Raw genomic sequence first — 11,617 nt, 5'->3', positions numbered from 1 at the left:
GGGGAAGGAAAAGAAGGGGAAATGGCGGGTGGGGTGGGGAGGGTGAAGCGAGACAGGCTCCTGCGATAACTTGAGAAACTGAGTGATTGCAGGGTCTTTGCAGGGGGTGGGAGCAGTAAAACTGAAGGAGGGGGCAGCATAGGAGGGAAAGGGAGGACAGAGGCACATTTGGACGATAGCTGAGGTGTGGAGGGGTGTCAGTGCTGAGGAGAACGAGCAGAGAAGGAGGAAATCATCCGGGACTGACTTCTCCCCTGACTGAGCACGCTTGCCATCACACAAATTGAGCTGCTGACTGGTTAGAGCCGGCAGGATGACGGCTCAAAGTGTTCTGCAGCGGTGTTGGCGGCAGGGTGGCATCTGAGGCGCCCAATCCCCCCGCGCTGGTCATCAGAGGTTGATAATGTGCATCAGGAGCGCGCTGGCTGCCTCACTCCCTGGCCAGTGAGATTAAATAACATCAGAGACAGCTCTTTCTAATCCTTCCCCCCACACCTCCCACTCTGTGCTCTGGAACTGGGATTTAAAGTCCTCAGGCCCCAGTGGTAATGTTCAGTTCCCTGCTTTGACAGGGAGAGACAGAGACTGAGAAGGTAGCAGGAGCGAGTTTGCAAGTTAACAGGGTGGTGGGAAAATATGACAAATCCTCAGTCCACAGAATTGTCCCACAAATTGGCTTCTTAGACCGTAAAGGCTTACAAACATTGCATGGAGTTGCCCCTTTTTCTTAAATATTCTTCACCAAACACTTTTCTGAAAACAAAATTTTGACATCTGCATGATTCTTAGAAATCTTAAAGAAACAGCTCAACATCTTTGGTTAGCAAGGCTAGCTTATCAAAAGGACTAAAAAACAACAAGTTTTTTTTGGCTCCAAAGTTAAGAAATAAATCTTTCTTTGTTAGATAAAAAAAAATGTTTGTTCATTTTATTTAATCAGTTTAAAAACTGTCATTTAAAACCATTGCTGTGGTTTCAAAGAGGCTTTCAATCCTCCGACAACCATCCACACTGTACTTCTGTGCAGTGTCTCCATGGTTGCCCGCCAACCCCCTGACAAGAAGGCTCCAAGAAGTCACCGCACCTTGTCACAAACAAATAAGTATAGCACTAAAATAAAAAAAATAGACATATATGACACTTTAACTCTTTGAAAGAATTAGAATTTGTCATAAAGTCTGTTTTAAAACTTAAAAAATGTGTTTTAAGTTAGAAAATGACTGATTCAGAGATTCACCAGATGGAGCTGTAGACGAGAACTTGAGTTCATGTTCTGCATCAAGATGGTGTCTCCTGTTTTTTCAGGAGTTTACCATTCAGACATGTTGCCTCAGCAGGCAGCATCAAATAAAACTGGTGTGGATGTCATTTCTGTTTTAACAAAACAAACAAGTCTAAATAAAAGTATTTCCACATAAAAAGTTCTACATGTCTGAGCATTGTGAGATGGACCAGATGTCTCCAAGGAAAAGATTATGGAAGAAAATGTCTGGTTCACAATTCTTGACAGTTCCTTAAAAGGTTCAGTATGTAGGATGTTGGGGGTAGAAATGGAATATGATATTCATAATTAGGTTTTCAGCAGTGTAAAATTAAATAAAACCATAGACCATATATATAAATTAATGAAGTCTTCGGGTCTGAAAAGTGAAGCTAATGCGGAAGTGCCTTAAAGTGTAATACCACTGAGGGCCGCTAGGGGCTGGCTCTGACAGACACCCAGCGTCGACTTCTCTCATTAAATACAAAGTCAATCATCTTTTTTCACAAATCATTACGGTGTCATTCGCTAAATTCACTCCATCTGATCAGTGTTGTGGTGGTCTTGCTGAAAATAATTCCATAACTGATTAAATATTAGGCCTCAAAGAGAAGTATGTTTGGGGGCTGGTCTAATTTGATTGACATGCCTTGGGTGCTGTCAGGTTGCTTAAGTTAGTTAGTTCAACTTGATTTATTCAAGACGTCTTGAATTTAATATCTCTGTTGCAAAAAAGACCTGAGAACAATCAACAAATACACAAGACCACAAGAATGAAAACAATTCACTAAAAACAACACATACATACATTCATTAAAACTAAACTCACATCTCTACGACACTGTCTGATGGGGCAAGACACACAACCGGTCCAACAATCACACAGGTGGTGAAAGGTTAATTGTTTAGCGACATTACCACTCTTTTACAAAAAATAAAAAATCACTGAACTATTCTCATCGCACAGTTAAACAGTGCCTATAATCAACCCAGGTACAGTAAGTCAAACTTAGTCTGTAAACTGTGAGGGATGTTTACAAAGGGCAGTTTGAGTGATACTTAGCTTTCACTATTTCCCCACATTTCTTTAAATTCTGCATCATTGTTACAATCTTAACAATGTTTTACTCTCCAGATACCAGATTCATGAATTGTTAAATCCATTAAAAACAGAACTGCAAAAACAAGATTTAAGCTGCAATAACCCAGATTTGTCCTTTAAACAAACGGTTCATGCTTGTGTACTCGTGGAACTACGTGGGTGGATTGAGAAGTTCCAAGACTTGCCCTGTTGCACGTGAACAGTGGGCAGCACAGTGATGTGTATGGAGCGGGAGGAAGCTATAACCTGTAAACCAAATTTAGTCACTTCTTCAAATTTTGTTTTTGTGAGCGCTGATACGTGCGCACAATGATTTCTCTATGGCCATGAGCATAGAGCACGCGTCAAATTTCTTGTCACTCTTGGCAAATCTGCAACAAAGACCCTTGAAATGTTTCAGAAAGCCTACGGCAGCAGAGCAATGAGGTGTGTTGAGTGACATTCTCATTTCAAGATGGGCAAATCGTCATTGTCCAAAATAGAAAATAAGCGCATCAGGTCACAAACACAACCAAGTGGGTTTTCTTTGACATTTGTGGGGTTGTGCACCATAAATATATCCCCTAGGGTCAGTCTGTCAACACCGAGTTTACTGTGGCATTCTGAGGCATCTGAGGAAAAACATTCAGCGCAAACAACCTGACCTGTGGCACAATGGCACTTTGGCTCTCCAACATTATCTAACAGTTTCTCACATGGAAACACACATTGTGACTCCAAAACCACCCTTACTCATCAGATTTGACTCTCTGCAGTCCCCCAAAAATTCAACATAAAATTTGATGTTAGCTCTGCTCAAGTTTCAGGTGCAAGGAAAAAGCGCCATGTGCACAGACCAGTGCTTGCAGCAAGTGTTTAATTTAGGAGCTGATGGTCATGAAGCAACATAATTTGTAACACCTACGGCCTGATTTACTAAGATCTCAAATAAAGGGTACTTAATTGCGCGTTCCTTCCAAAAGTTAGTAAAAAAAAAAAATTTGCACACGTTTTGGGGGTGATTTACTAAGAGTAATTGCATCATTGAAATCAGGTGCAAATAGCTGCATTTAAATGAGGGTTTTGCATGTGTTAAAGTGATTCCGGCTATGGAAAGCAGAGCAACCGCAAAAGGAAAAGGAAATCTGATCCAATAGAAATGAAGAAATATAAATATAACAAGTACAAAACGCTATATAGGAGATTATTAGCAAGGAAGTCAATACTGTGGGAAAAACAAAAAGGCGAAAAAAAAAAGGCTTAATAATAAAATGTCAGCCAATAAAAGAGGGACGGTGGGTGAGATCCTCTAACAAACACCGATCAGCAGGTCCAGCTCTTTCTGTGATGAGCAGGTGACTTTTCATTCAGAGCCTCGCCAGTGATCAGGGACCTTACGAAGCTACCTGTGAATTATGAGGGACACATTCAGGACATGTGACAGCACACCTGAATATCTGGACTGGGTGGGACATCCAAGCAGCGATACGCTGGAATGACCCAGAAGCAGGACAATACTGAGTCGTAAGAAGTTTATTAATTGCTGGTATTTCGTGTCTCCTCCTTGTTGTTGGCTGTCAATCATCATTCAGTTCATTCAATAATGCAGAAATGTCATCGCTGGACAGACGATATGTCTGAATAATTTTTCCCTCTGACATCTAATTTTTTTTTCCACGGGTGTAAAACCACGTTCTCTATGTATTATTTAGTTCCCCTGCGTCTCTTTCTCACCACAATAAGAGCAGTCATCTCTCCAGATTTGCGCATCTGATTAATACGTTCCTTTCAGTCGTACTATAATACACACACAATCACTTCTCCTATTTCTACTTTCAGGTTTAGTAAACATCGTTGCGGGTGCTAAATTGTGCTATTTGCATTTCCCCCTCCCAGTATTTCTCACCTTCAAGCAGAAACGCCCAATATTACATATGCATGCAGGCAAACACGCAAAATGGACAACGTGTGTTAAATTGCACATTTGAAAGACGCAATCCTCACTGCACGTCGTAAGTAAATTTGCTTGGACATTTTTTTGCGGGTGGTGTGGAGTTTGCACGTGATTTTACACATGCAAACCTTTAGTAAATCAGGCCCTTAGTCCGGGGGTTATAGCTTTCTCCTGCCCAGTGCCCATCACGTTACGCACTGTTCACCTGCAAAAGCAGCATTCTCTGAATTTTTTGATTTGTCCCCGTGTTTTTCTTTTGTTTTTGTCAAACACTGAGAAAGGGTTCAAGTTTAAGGCACTAGAAGGCCAAAAAACTTCTATGAAAGAAAGCCCAGAAATATAGGTCGATAACACTGATGCCGAAGCAGACTATTGCGTTTTTATATTCATCAGACATGCATCATCATCACTGCTTACAGCATTGTCTCTTTACAATTCTGTATTAGGCAGAATTAATAACAACGATTTATATTTGTGTTTAAAAAACAAAACTATAAGCTACTTCGAGGCACCTTTTCCACAATGTGTTCCACCATGGTTTTTTTTTTCTATTTTACTTCATTACTTTTTTCATGCCATTGAAAGTGTGATTGATGGCCTCTGGGGCATTCACGTAGAGGGCTGGACTGATGTAGATTTTAAAAAAAATTTCCAGTGGCGAAAATACTAACAAACCTCTGAGTAACCCATAACAGCGAGAAATAGTGTAAAACTGTTTGAGAAATATAATGCTAAATATAATATAATGCTAAAATAATAATTTTTGTCGGTGAACTTAGTTTGAACCCAACGGTACACAAATATGCAAAAGGCGTGCGCACACACATACAAACAAAATTACACAGCCTTGGCAAACTAAGTAGTGTAGCATTTATGGAGATTAAGTCATTTATCATCGAGATTAAGGTCAGTTGACTTTTTAGAAAAACTAGTCAATAAATAGGTTTATATGTCATCATGGCTTTAACATAAATATGCAGCAGGACTGCAGTAAAATCTTCACGTCCTGCTGACAGAATAAAGATGTATGTTAGTTTCACAACGGCTCGATGGTTTAGATTGTAACTTTATGATGACCTCCTGAAGATTCAGTCTACAAAATGTGGAGTGACAGAACATCAGCTGTCATTCAAATAAATACTAAGTTAAACACAGGTCTCTCTGATGCCAGTCTTGCCACCGGGTACCAGAGGTTAGTCGGCCAATCAGATGTGCTTACCCCCTCTGTGTCCTCCACAGAAATGCAGAGTCTCTGTGATAATCCCTTTAGGGATTTTGACTGAAAAGGCTCCCTCACTGCACTACTGGCATACTTTCTGCCACGGAGAAAGATCCACACACCTTTCTCTGAGGAGATGCTAAGAAAGGACACATCTGATTAGAAAATTAAAGCAACACTAAAAGAATTGTATAAAAGATATAAAATGTCCTCTAAATAACCTGTCATCCTAATCTAAACAAAATAAATGCATTTTATGAGCTAATTTCAAGGTTAATGCCGTCTTAAAACCCTTTATGTCGTTCTATCAACCCCGTCGAAAAATAATTCTGTGCAATGAATCTCAATTATGTTTTTCATCTCTTCCATCTTGTGTAAGGAAACTATGCAGGTACTGGTGGTGCTCATACATACCTTTACACAATGCACACTTTCCCACCTTGAGTCACTGGCGCACAGAGGACAGAGGAAGAGAACGAGAGCGAGCGACACATAGAACCCCCTCCCCCTCCTCCTCCCTACCTCGTCTTTCATTATTTATTTACTGTCTGCAGTTTTTCCATCGCACGCATATTGATGCAGAGAAAGCAGGGTGTGAGTGCGTGTCAGAATCATTTCCTGACGAGGGAGACAAGGTGGAAGTAATCAGCAGAGCGCTGATGCAATATGACAGCCCCTAGAACCGCTGGTACACAGTTAAGAGCAGGAGGGAGAAGAAGAAAAAAAAAAATCTCCCCACTGAAGGAAGCAGCAAGATTTGCACAAGCAACATTTGGGCGGAAAGTAGATTTATATAGTTCTGAAACTTTGAGAGAAGAAAATCAGATTCCAGGCCTGTTTTGTCAGAGCTCATCACTTAAAATTTATCCTAATGTATAAAAAAAAAAAAATCTAAGAATAGCGTATTGCTTTGTTTTTGTTAATATTTCACTGGTGCTTGAAGTAGAAAGAAATAAGTGCCAATGCTCCCCTTTTTCACATGTTGGTGTGTGCATTACGTATTACATTCTGAATTTCTACAGTGAATCAAATATACTCAGAAATATTGAGGATCTTCACAACATAAAATTGAATCAAGGGATCAACCACTTCAATCAACAAAATTAGGTTTAAACCTGGACCTTGTACAAAACAATGGGAGCACTTTTAATTTAAACGAGGAGTTTTAATTTGGAACGGATACAGGAAGTCGCGGCATTCGACTGACCAATGTTGTCGTCGGTTTTCATTTTCTAACATGAACTCTGGACAGTCTATAAGAGACAGCAGATGGTTATGTTGTATTATGTGATTGAATATTTGATAGTGGCATAAATTGTAGCCTGGCTCTGCCTGACTTTTCCTCACATCTTCCTGTTTGTATGAAGGTTCGCTCAGCCACTCTGAAGGGCGGGCCAATCAGTGACCAGCTGAAGTGGTTAAGCCTGATGACACTGAAGTAGCTCAAATAAAGGTGGCGATGTTGCTAAAGTTTCAACACACAACATACATCATAGGGTGGTCCATTCCAATTTTGTTTTTAATTAACCAAAGAGGTCTAAACCCAGTAGGATGCAACAACTGGAGACAATCTCCAATGTTGAATGACCAAACCTATAGATTCAAACACTAGATTTCAGCCTAAAAATACCAAGCTACATAAATTCAGCAAATAATTTTTTTTTTTTTTGGCCAAACAACACTTATATTTATTCATAATTGAAAGAGCTGGTACATACTTACAGTATGTTCTGGAAATAACCAGAATTTTAGCTGCAGGTGTTTTTGCTGATGTTAATGTTACATCAACAGGTTTTTTTGCTGCTAGGAGTGGCAATAATGTTAGCTTGCTGGCCTGCCTCTAGTACTGGTTGTATAGGATTTGACTACATTTGACTAGCCTGACAGAGAAAAACAGGCAGGTGAGAGTGCACATAGGAAAGACTCACGTCATGCCCCTTCGACAATGCAGTTAATTTAGGGCCATTATGAGTTGCCCAGATAACCTGATAAACAACAGAAAAAGCAGCTTGTGAGAAATGTTGTTGCACAAGAAAAATTCTCAGTACTCCTATGAGTAAAATGTAGAAGTGCCAGTACTGTATACAGGTGGGTACCAGCCCACTGTCAGCTCTGACTATAATGCCATTCACAGGCGTCCATTTAAAAAAAAAAAAAAAAATTGTTGCACCCTCAACAAATTTAAGTAGACTTTAAATTAGACTGACTTATGTCCAGATTTTTTAGATGAAAAATATAGTTATGGATAGCTACAATATAAGCTGACTTTTATATTTTACTCTGAATAAATTTGATAAAAAAAAAAGTCAGATTTATTCATGAGGAAGATCAGTCTGTTTATTTCCATCAGTGGGTATAGGCAGTGTGGAAAAGAGGACGGAGACAAACAGGGTCTGAAGAGAAGCCAGCAGTGCGCCTGGCTGACATGACGCCTCTCCACTAATCTTGTCTGACTGTTCCTCTTTCTCTCTCTCGCAGGCAGGTATAGATTGATTAGTTATCCTGCAGCCATCACCAGGCGCAGTGATACGGTCAAGCACGTCAGCTCTTTTCCCCGTTTCTTCCTGTCTAACACACCTGTACATATCTCCTTCCCATGTCCGTACATCTCTATCGCACACATTTCTATCTCTGTCTCTGTCATCACCCTTCTCTGTTTCTCACATGCGTGCAAACACCTTCACCCTGTCTTAATCACACACACACACACACGCACGCACGCACGCACGCACGCACACACACACACACACACGCACGCACGCACGCACGCGCACACACACACACACACACACACACACACACACACACACACACACACACACACACACACCATCTGCCCCTCCTGACAGACACAGCCTTCGTAGGTGCTACAATTGACGAATGTGGAAGACGATGCTTTAAGGGTCGCACTGCCTCTCCTCTTCACATGCCGACCTGGGAGGGCAAATGGGTGAATCCTGTGCTCAAACACACACAAACGCACACACCGACACTCACAGACACATTCAAACACATACAGAGAAGTGTAAGTTTCCTGATTGATTGATTGGGGAGGTCGGTTTCATGACGGCTGGCGACATTTCTCCACATCATGTCAACGCCTCTGGCAGCAAGAGTCTCAGAGTAATCTCTAAGGAATTAGGTAATCAAAGTCAGAAGGGCTGAAATCCAGGGTGGTGTCCAAGTAAACAGTCTAAACACATTTAAAATGTCAGCAAATGTCCGCTGCTCAACTTAACACCCGGGTAGATGGATTAGCTAACAGCTGTACAGGGACTATCATATGTTAAATTTATCAGAAAAGGTATCCTAAAACTTATCCTTATGTAAATACAACTAATTTGTACTGGCAAATGGGTATTTCCAATAAAGTTTTTTTATGGTGGTAGTTAAAATGTTGGACCCAAAAGCAAAGCGGGGAGAAACGAACGGTTAGCATTTTGAAGGCAGTTAATAGGTTTGTGGAGATAGGTGAGGCAGCCTAATCAGTGGAGCAAGGCAGGAGATTGTAGCTGGTGGGGAGGAGTAGCACAGGCAATGGAAGCAGAGGTGGAGGAAGCAGCGATCCAAGCTGGATGAAGACCAAGCGGGATGTGGCAGGCGACAGGGAGGACCAGAATGATAAACCTGATGCACAGGCAAACACTGGATGAGCAGGAATTCAGGCGAGCAAAAGGTAAGCACTCACAAAACCAAAAAAAATAGACAGAACTTGGCCATAGCACCTGTACAAGACTGAAAAATCTGGTAAAGACTGAAGGTAAGAGCTAAAATACTGCACGGTCGTAGAGGTGATGAGGTGATGAGTTGCAGGCATTTAGGTGGTGTGGCGGGAGCAGGAATCGGCCAGCCACGCTCACCAAGACACACAGACACATAGAGAGAGAAGACAGACAAAACACATGGGGGGAAGGGAGGAAAACAAAGGGAAAGAGGGAAAGAACACTCAACAGAGAAAAGTCCACCGCAGCAGCAATAAAAAATTTAAATCAATTAAAACTGCTCCAAACCACAACCAGTCATCTCAGGGGAATTGACATAGTAAAGTCCTTACATTAGAACGATACAACATTATAGAGATGAACCCAAAAATTCAACAATTTTCACGTGAGCAACACCTGGAAGGAAAAAAATTCTCTTGCAGGAAGAAAATCTAAGAGCCAGGCTCAGAGGCGGCGGCACTCTGCCTCAATGGGTTGGGATGAAGGGAGAGCGGAGAGAGAAAAGAACAGCTTAAAGATACAAGAGACAATAAACATTGGGCATATCGGTGCGGTATGTAACCACAGACCAAAAATGTAGGTCCAGGGCCAGGAATACCTCAAAAAGAAAAGCTCAAAACTACAGGAGTGATGAGAACAGTATAAAGAGACAACAAACAATAAATACAACAAAACAAAAAAACACTTAAGGAGAGAGCAGGCATAAAGAGATGCAATTTGGCATATAAATGCATAGAGAGCGAAAGAGAGAAGAGGAGCTCAGTACATCATGGGAGGTCTCTCATCACTCTAACACTATAACAGCATAACTAATGGATGGCTCAAGGTCAGCTGAGCCAGACCTAACTATAAACTTTGTCAAATAGTAAAGTTTTCTGCCTAATCTAAAAAATAAGGAGGGTGTCTGCTTTCCAAACCCAAACTGGGAGCTGATTCCTAAAAAGAGCGTGAAAGCGATCAAATACTTTTGCATGGAAGAGTCACGTGAACCTTATCCCTCTCATCCCCACTTCTGCCTCTGGTGATGTTGTACTTCTTGGTGTATAAAAAGCATCACAAACTAAAGTAATCCACCTCGCAATTACTTATCCTTTAATACGTAGTGTACTTGCCAAGGCAAATTCAAAGTATATAGACATAATTTGCAAGAGAGTGTGTGATCTGAGGGATGCATCTACTTAACCCTTCAGTTCCAGTGTAGACAAATGAAAGATAAAGGTGTCGCATACCTTTCACTTGAGCACCCAGTCACCCAGAGTCCTACGGCATTAAGCATTATTTGAAATACTTTGTCACTAGTTCAATTTCAAGCTTTGACACTGTCTTGCAGCAAGATTCAACAAAGATAAAGTTTTAGATGACAGGTAACAGAAACTTGCAGCATGACAAAAATGTCATATTTGAATGAGTCAGTGTCAAAATATTGTGAAAACTATGTATGATTCACAGATAGCGCCAATAATTTTGCCAGATTTGCTCTGCCAGGAAAAAAAAAGCCCTAAGGTTGATATATTTATCATTTTTCTTCTTCACACTCTCTGTATTGAGTTTTTTTCCAAGACTCAACAGAGTAGCATTAAAGAGCAATACCACATATCACCTCTTCTCATCTAACCTTCATCCTAACCCTAGCCAGATAAATTAGTTAAATATATAATTATTCTATTCATAATTTGAATAGACTGTCGGAGTACAGTTGTGTTGCGTGGATAATGTATAAAAGGTTATAGAAACCAAGAAGCATGTCATCAGGATAAAGGGAAAATACCAAGATACTTTATCTCTGAAGAGGCTTTCATTCACTTATCTCTTGTGTATCACTCATATTTCAATCTATCCGCCTCGCTTTTCATTAATGTATCGACCTCTCTATTCATCATCTATTCATCCATCTATCACCTGCAGCACCAATCCACCCATACATCCAACCTCTCAAGAGAACAAAAACACCACTTGGCCAACAGCTCACCTCTGCAACATCAGACTGTACTAACACCATAAGCACGTTGGTGAACGAGCCAAATGTTGTGAAGAGGAGATGAAGGAATGAGGAGGAAGGACAGGGAGGGTCCAAATGTCAGGTCCCATTGGGGTCAGAGGATGGCGGCTACATTTACCAAAGCAAACAGCCCAGAGGAGCAGGGTACTTCACCTGTCGCTGTGGATTACTCCATTATCACATCCACCAGTCTCACAGTGTCCTATTCCAACCACTCACTATTCAAAATTCATACAACATGCAGAATGGTGGGTGCTATAAAATGTTAAACTGCAGGAGGGTTAAAAAAAAAATCAAAGAGGCGTTGAGTTATTGAGACAAGTTAACTGTATTACAGAGCACTTTAAAAAGGAGAGGACTTTTTTTTTGTAATCTTAGATA

The sequence above is a fragment of the Embiotoca jacksoni genome, unplaced genomic scaffold, assembly GCF_022577435.1.
Source record: "Embiotoca jacksoni isolate LCO1_2020_lvr unplaced genomic scaffold, fEmbJac1.0.p SCAF_4, whole genome shotgun sequence".
Classification (NCBI taxonomy): Eukaryota; Metazoa; Chordata; class Actinopteri; family Embiotocidae; genus Embiotoca; species Embiotoca jacksoni.
Note: the sequence above shows the minus strand (reverse complement) of the source record.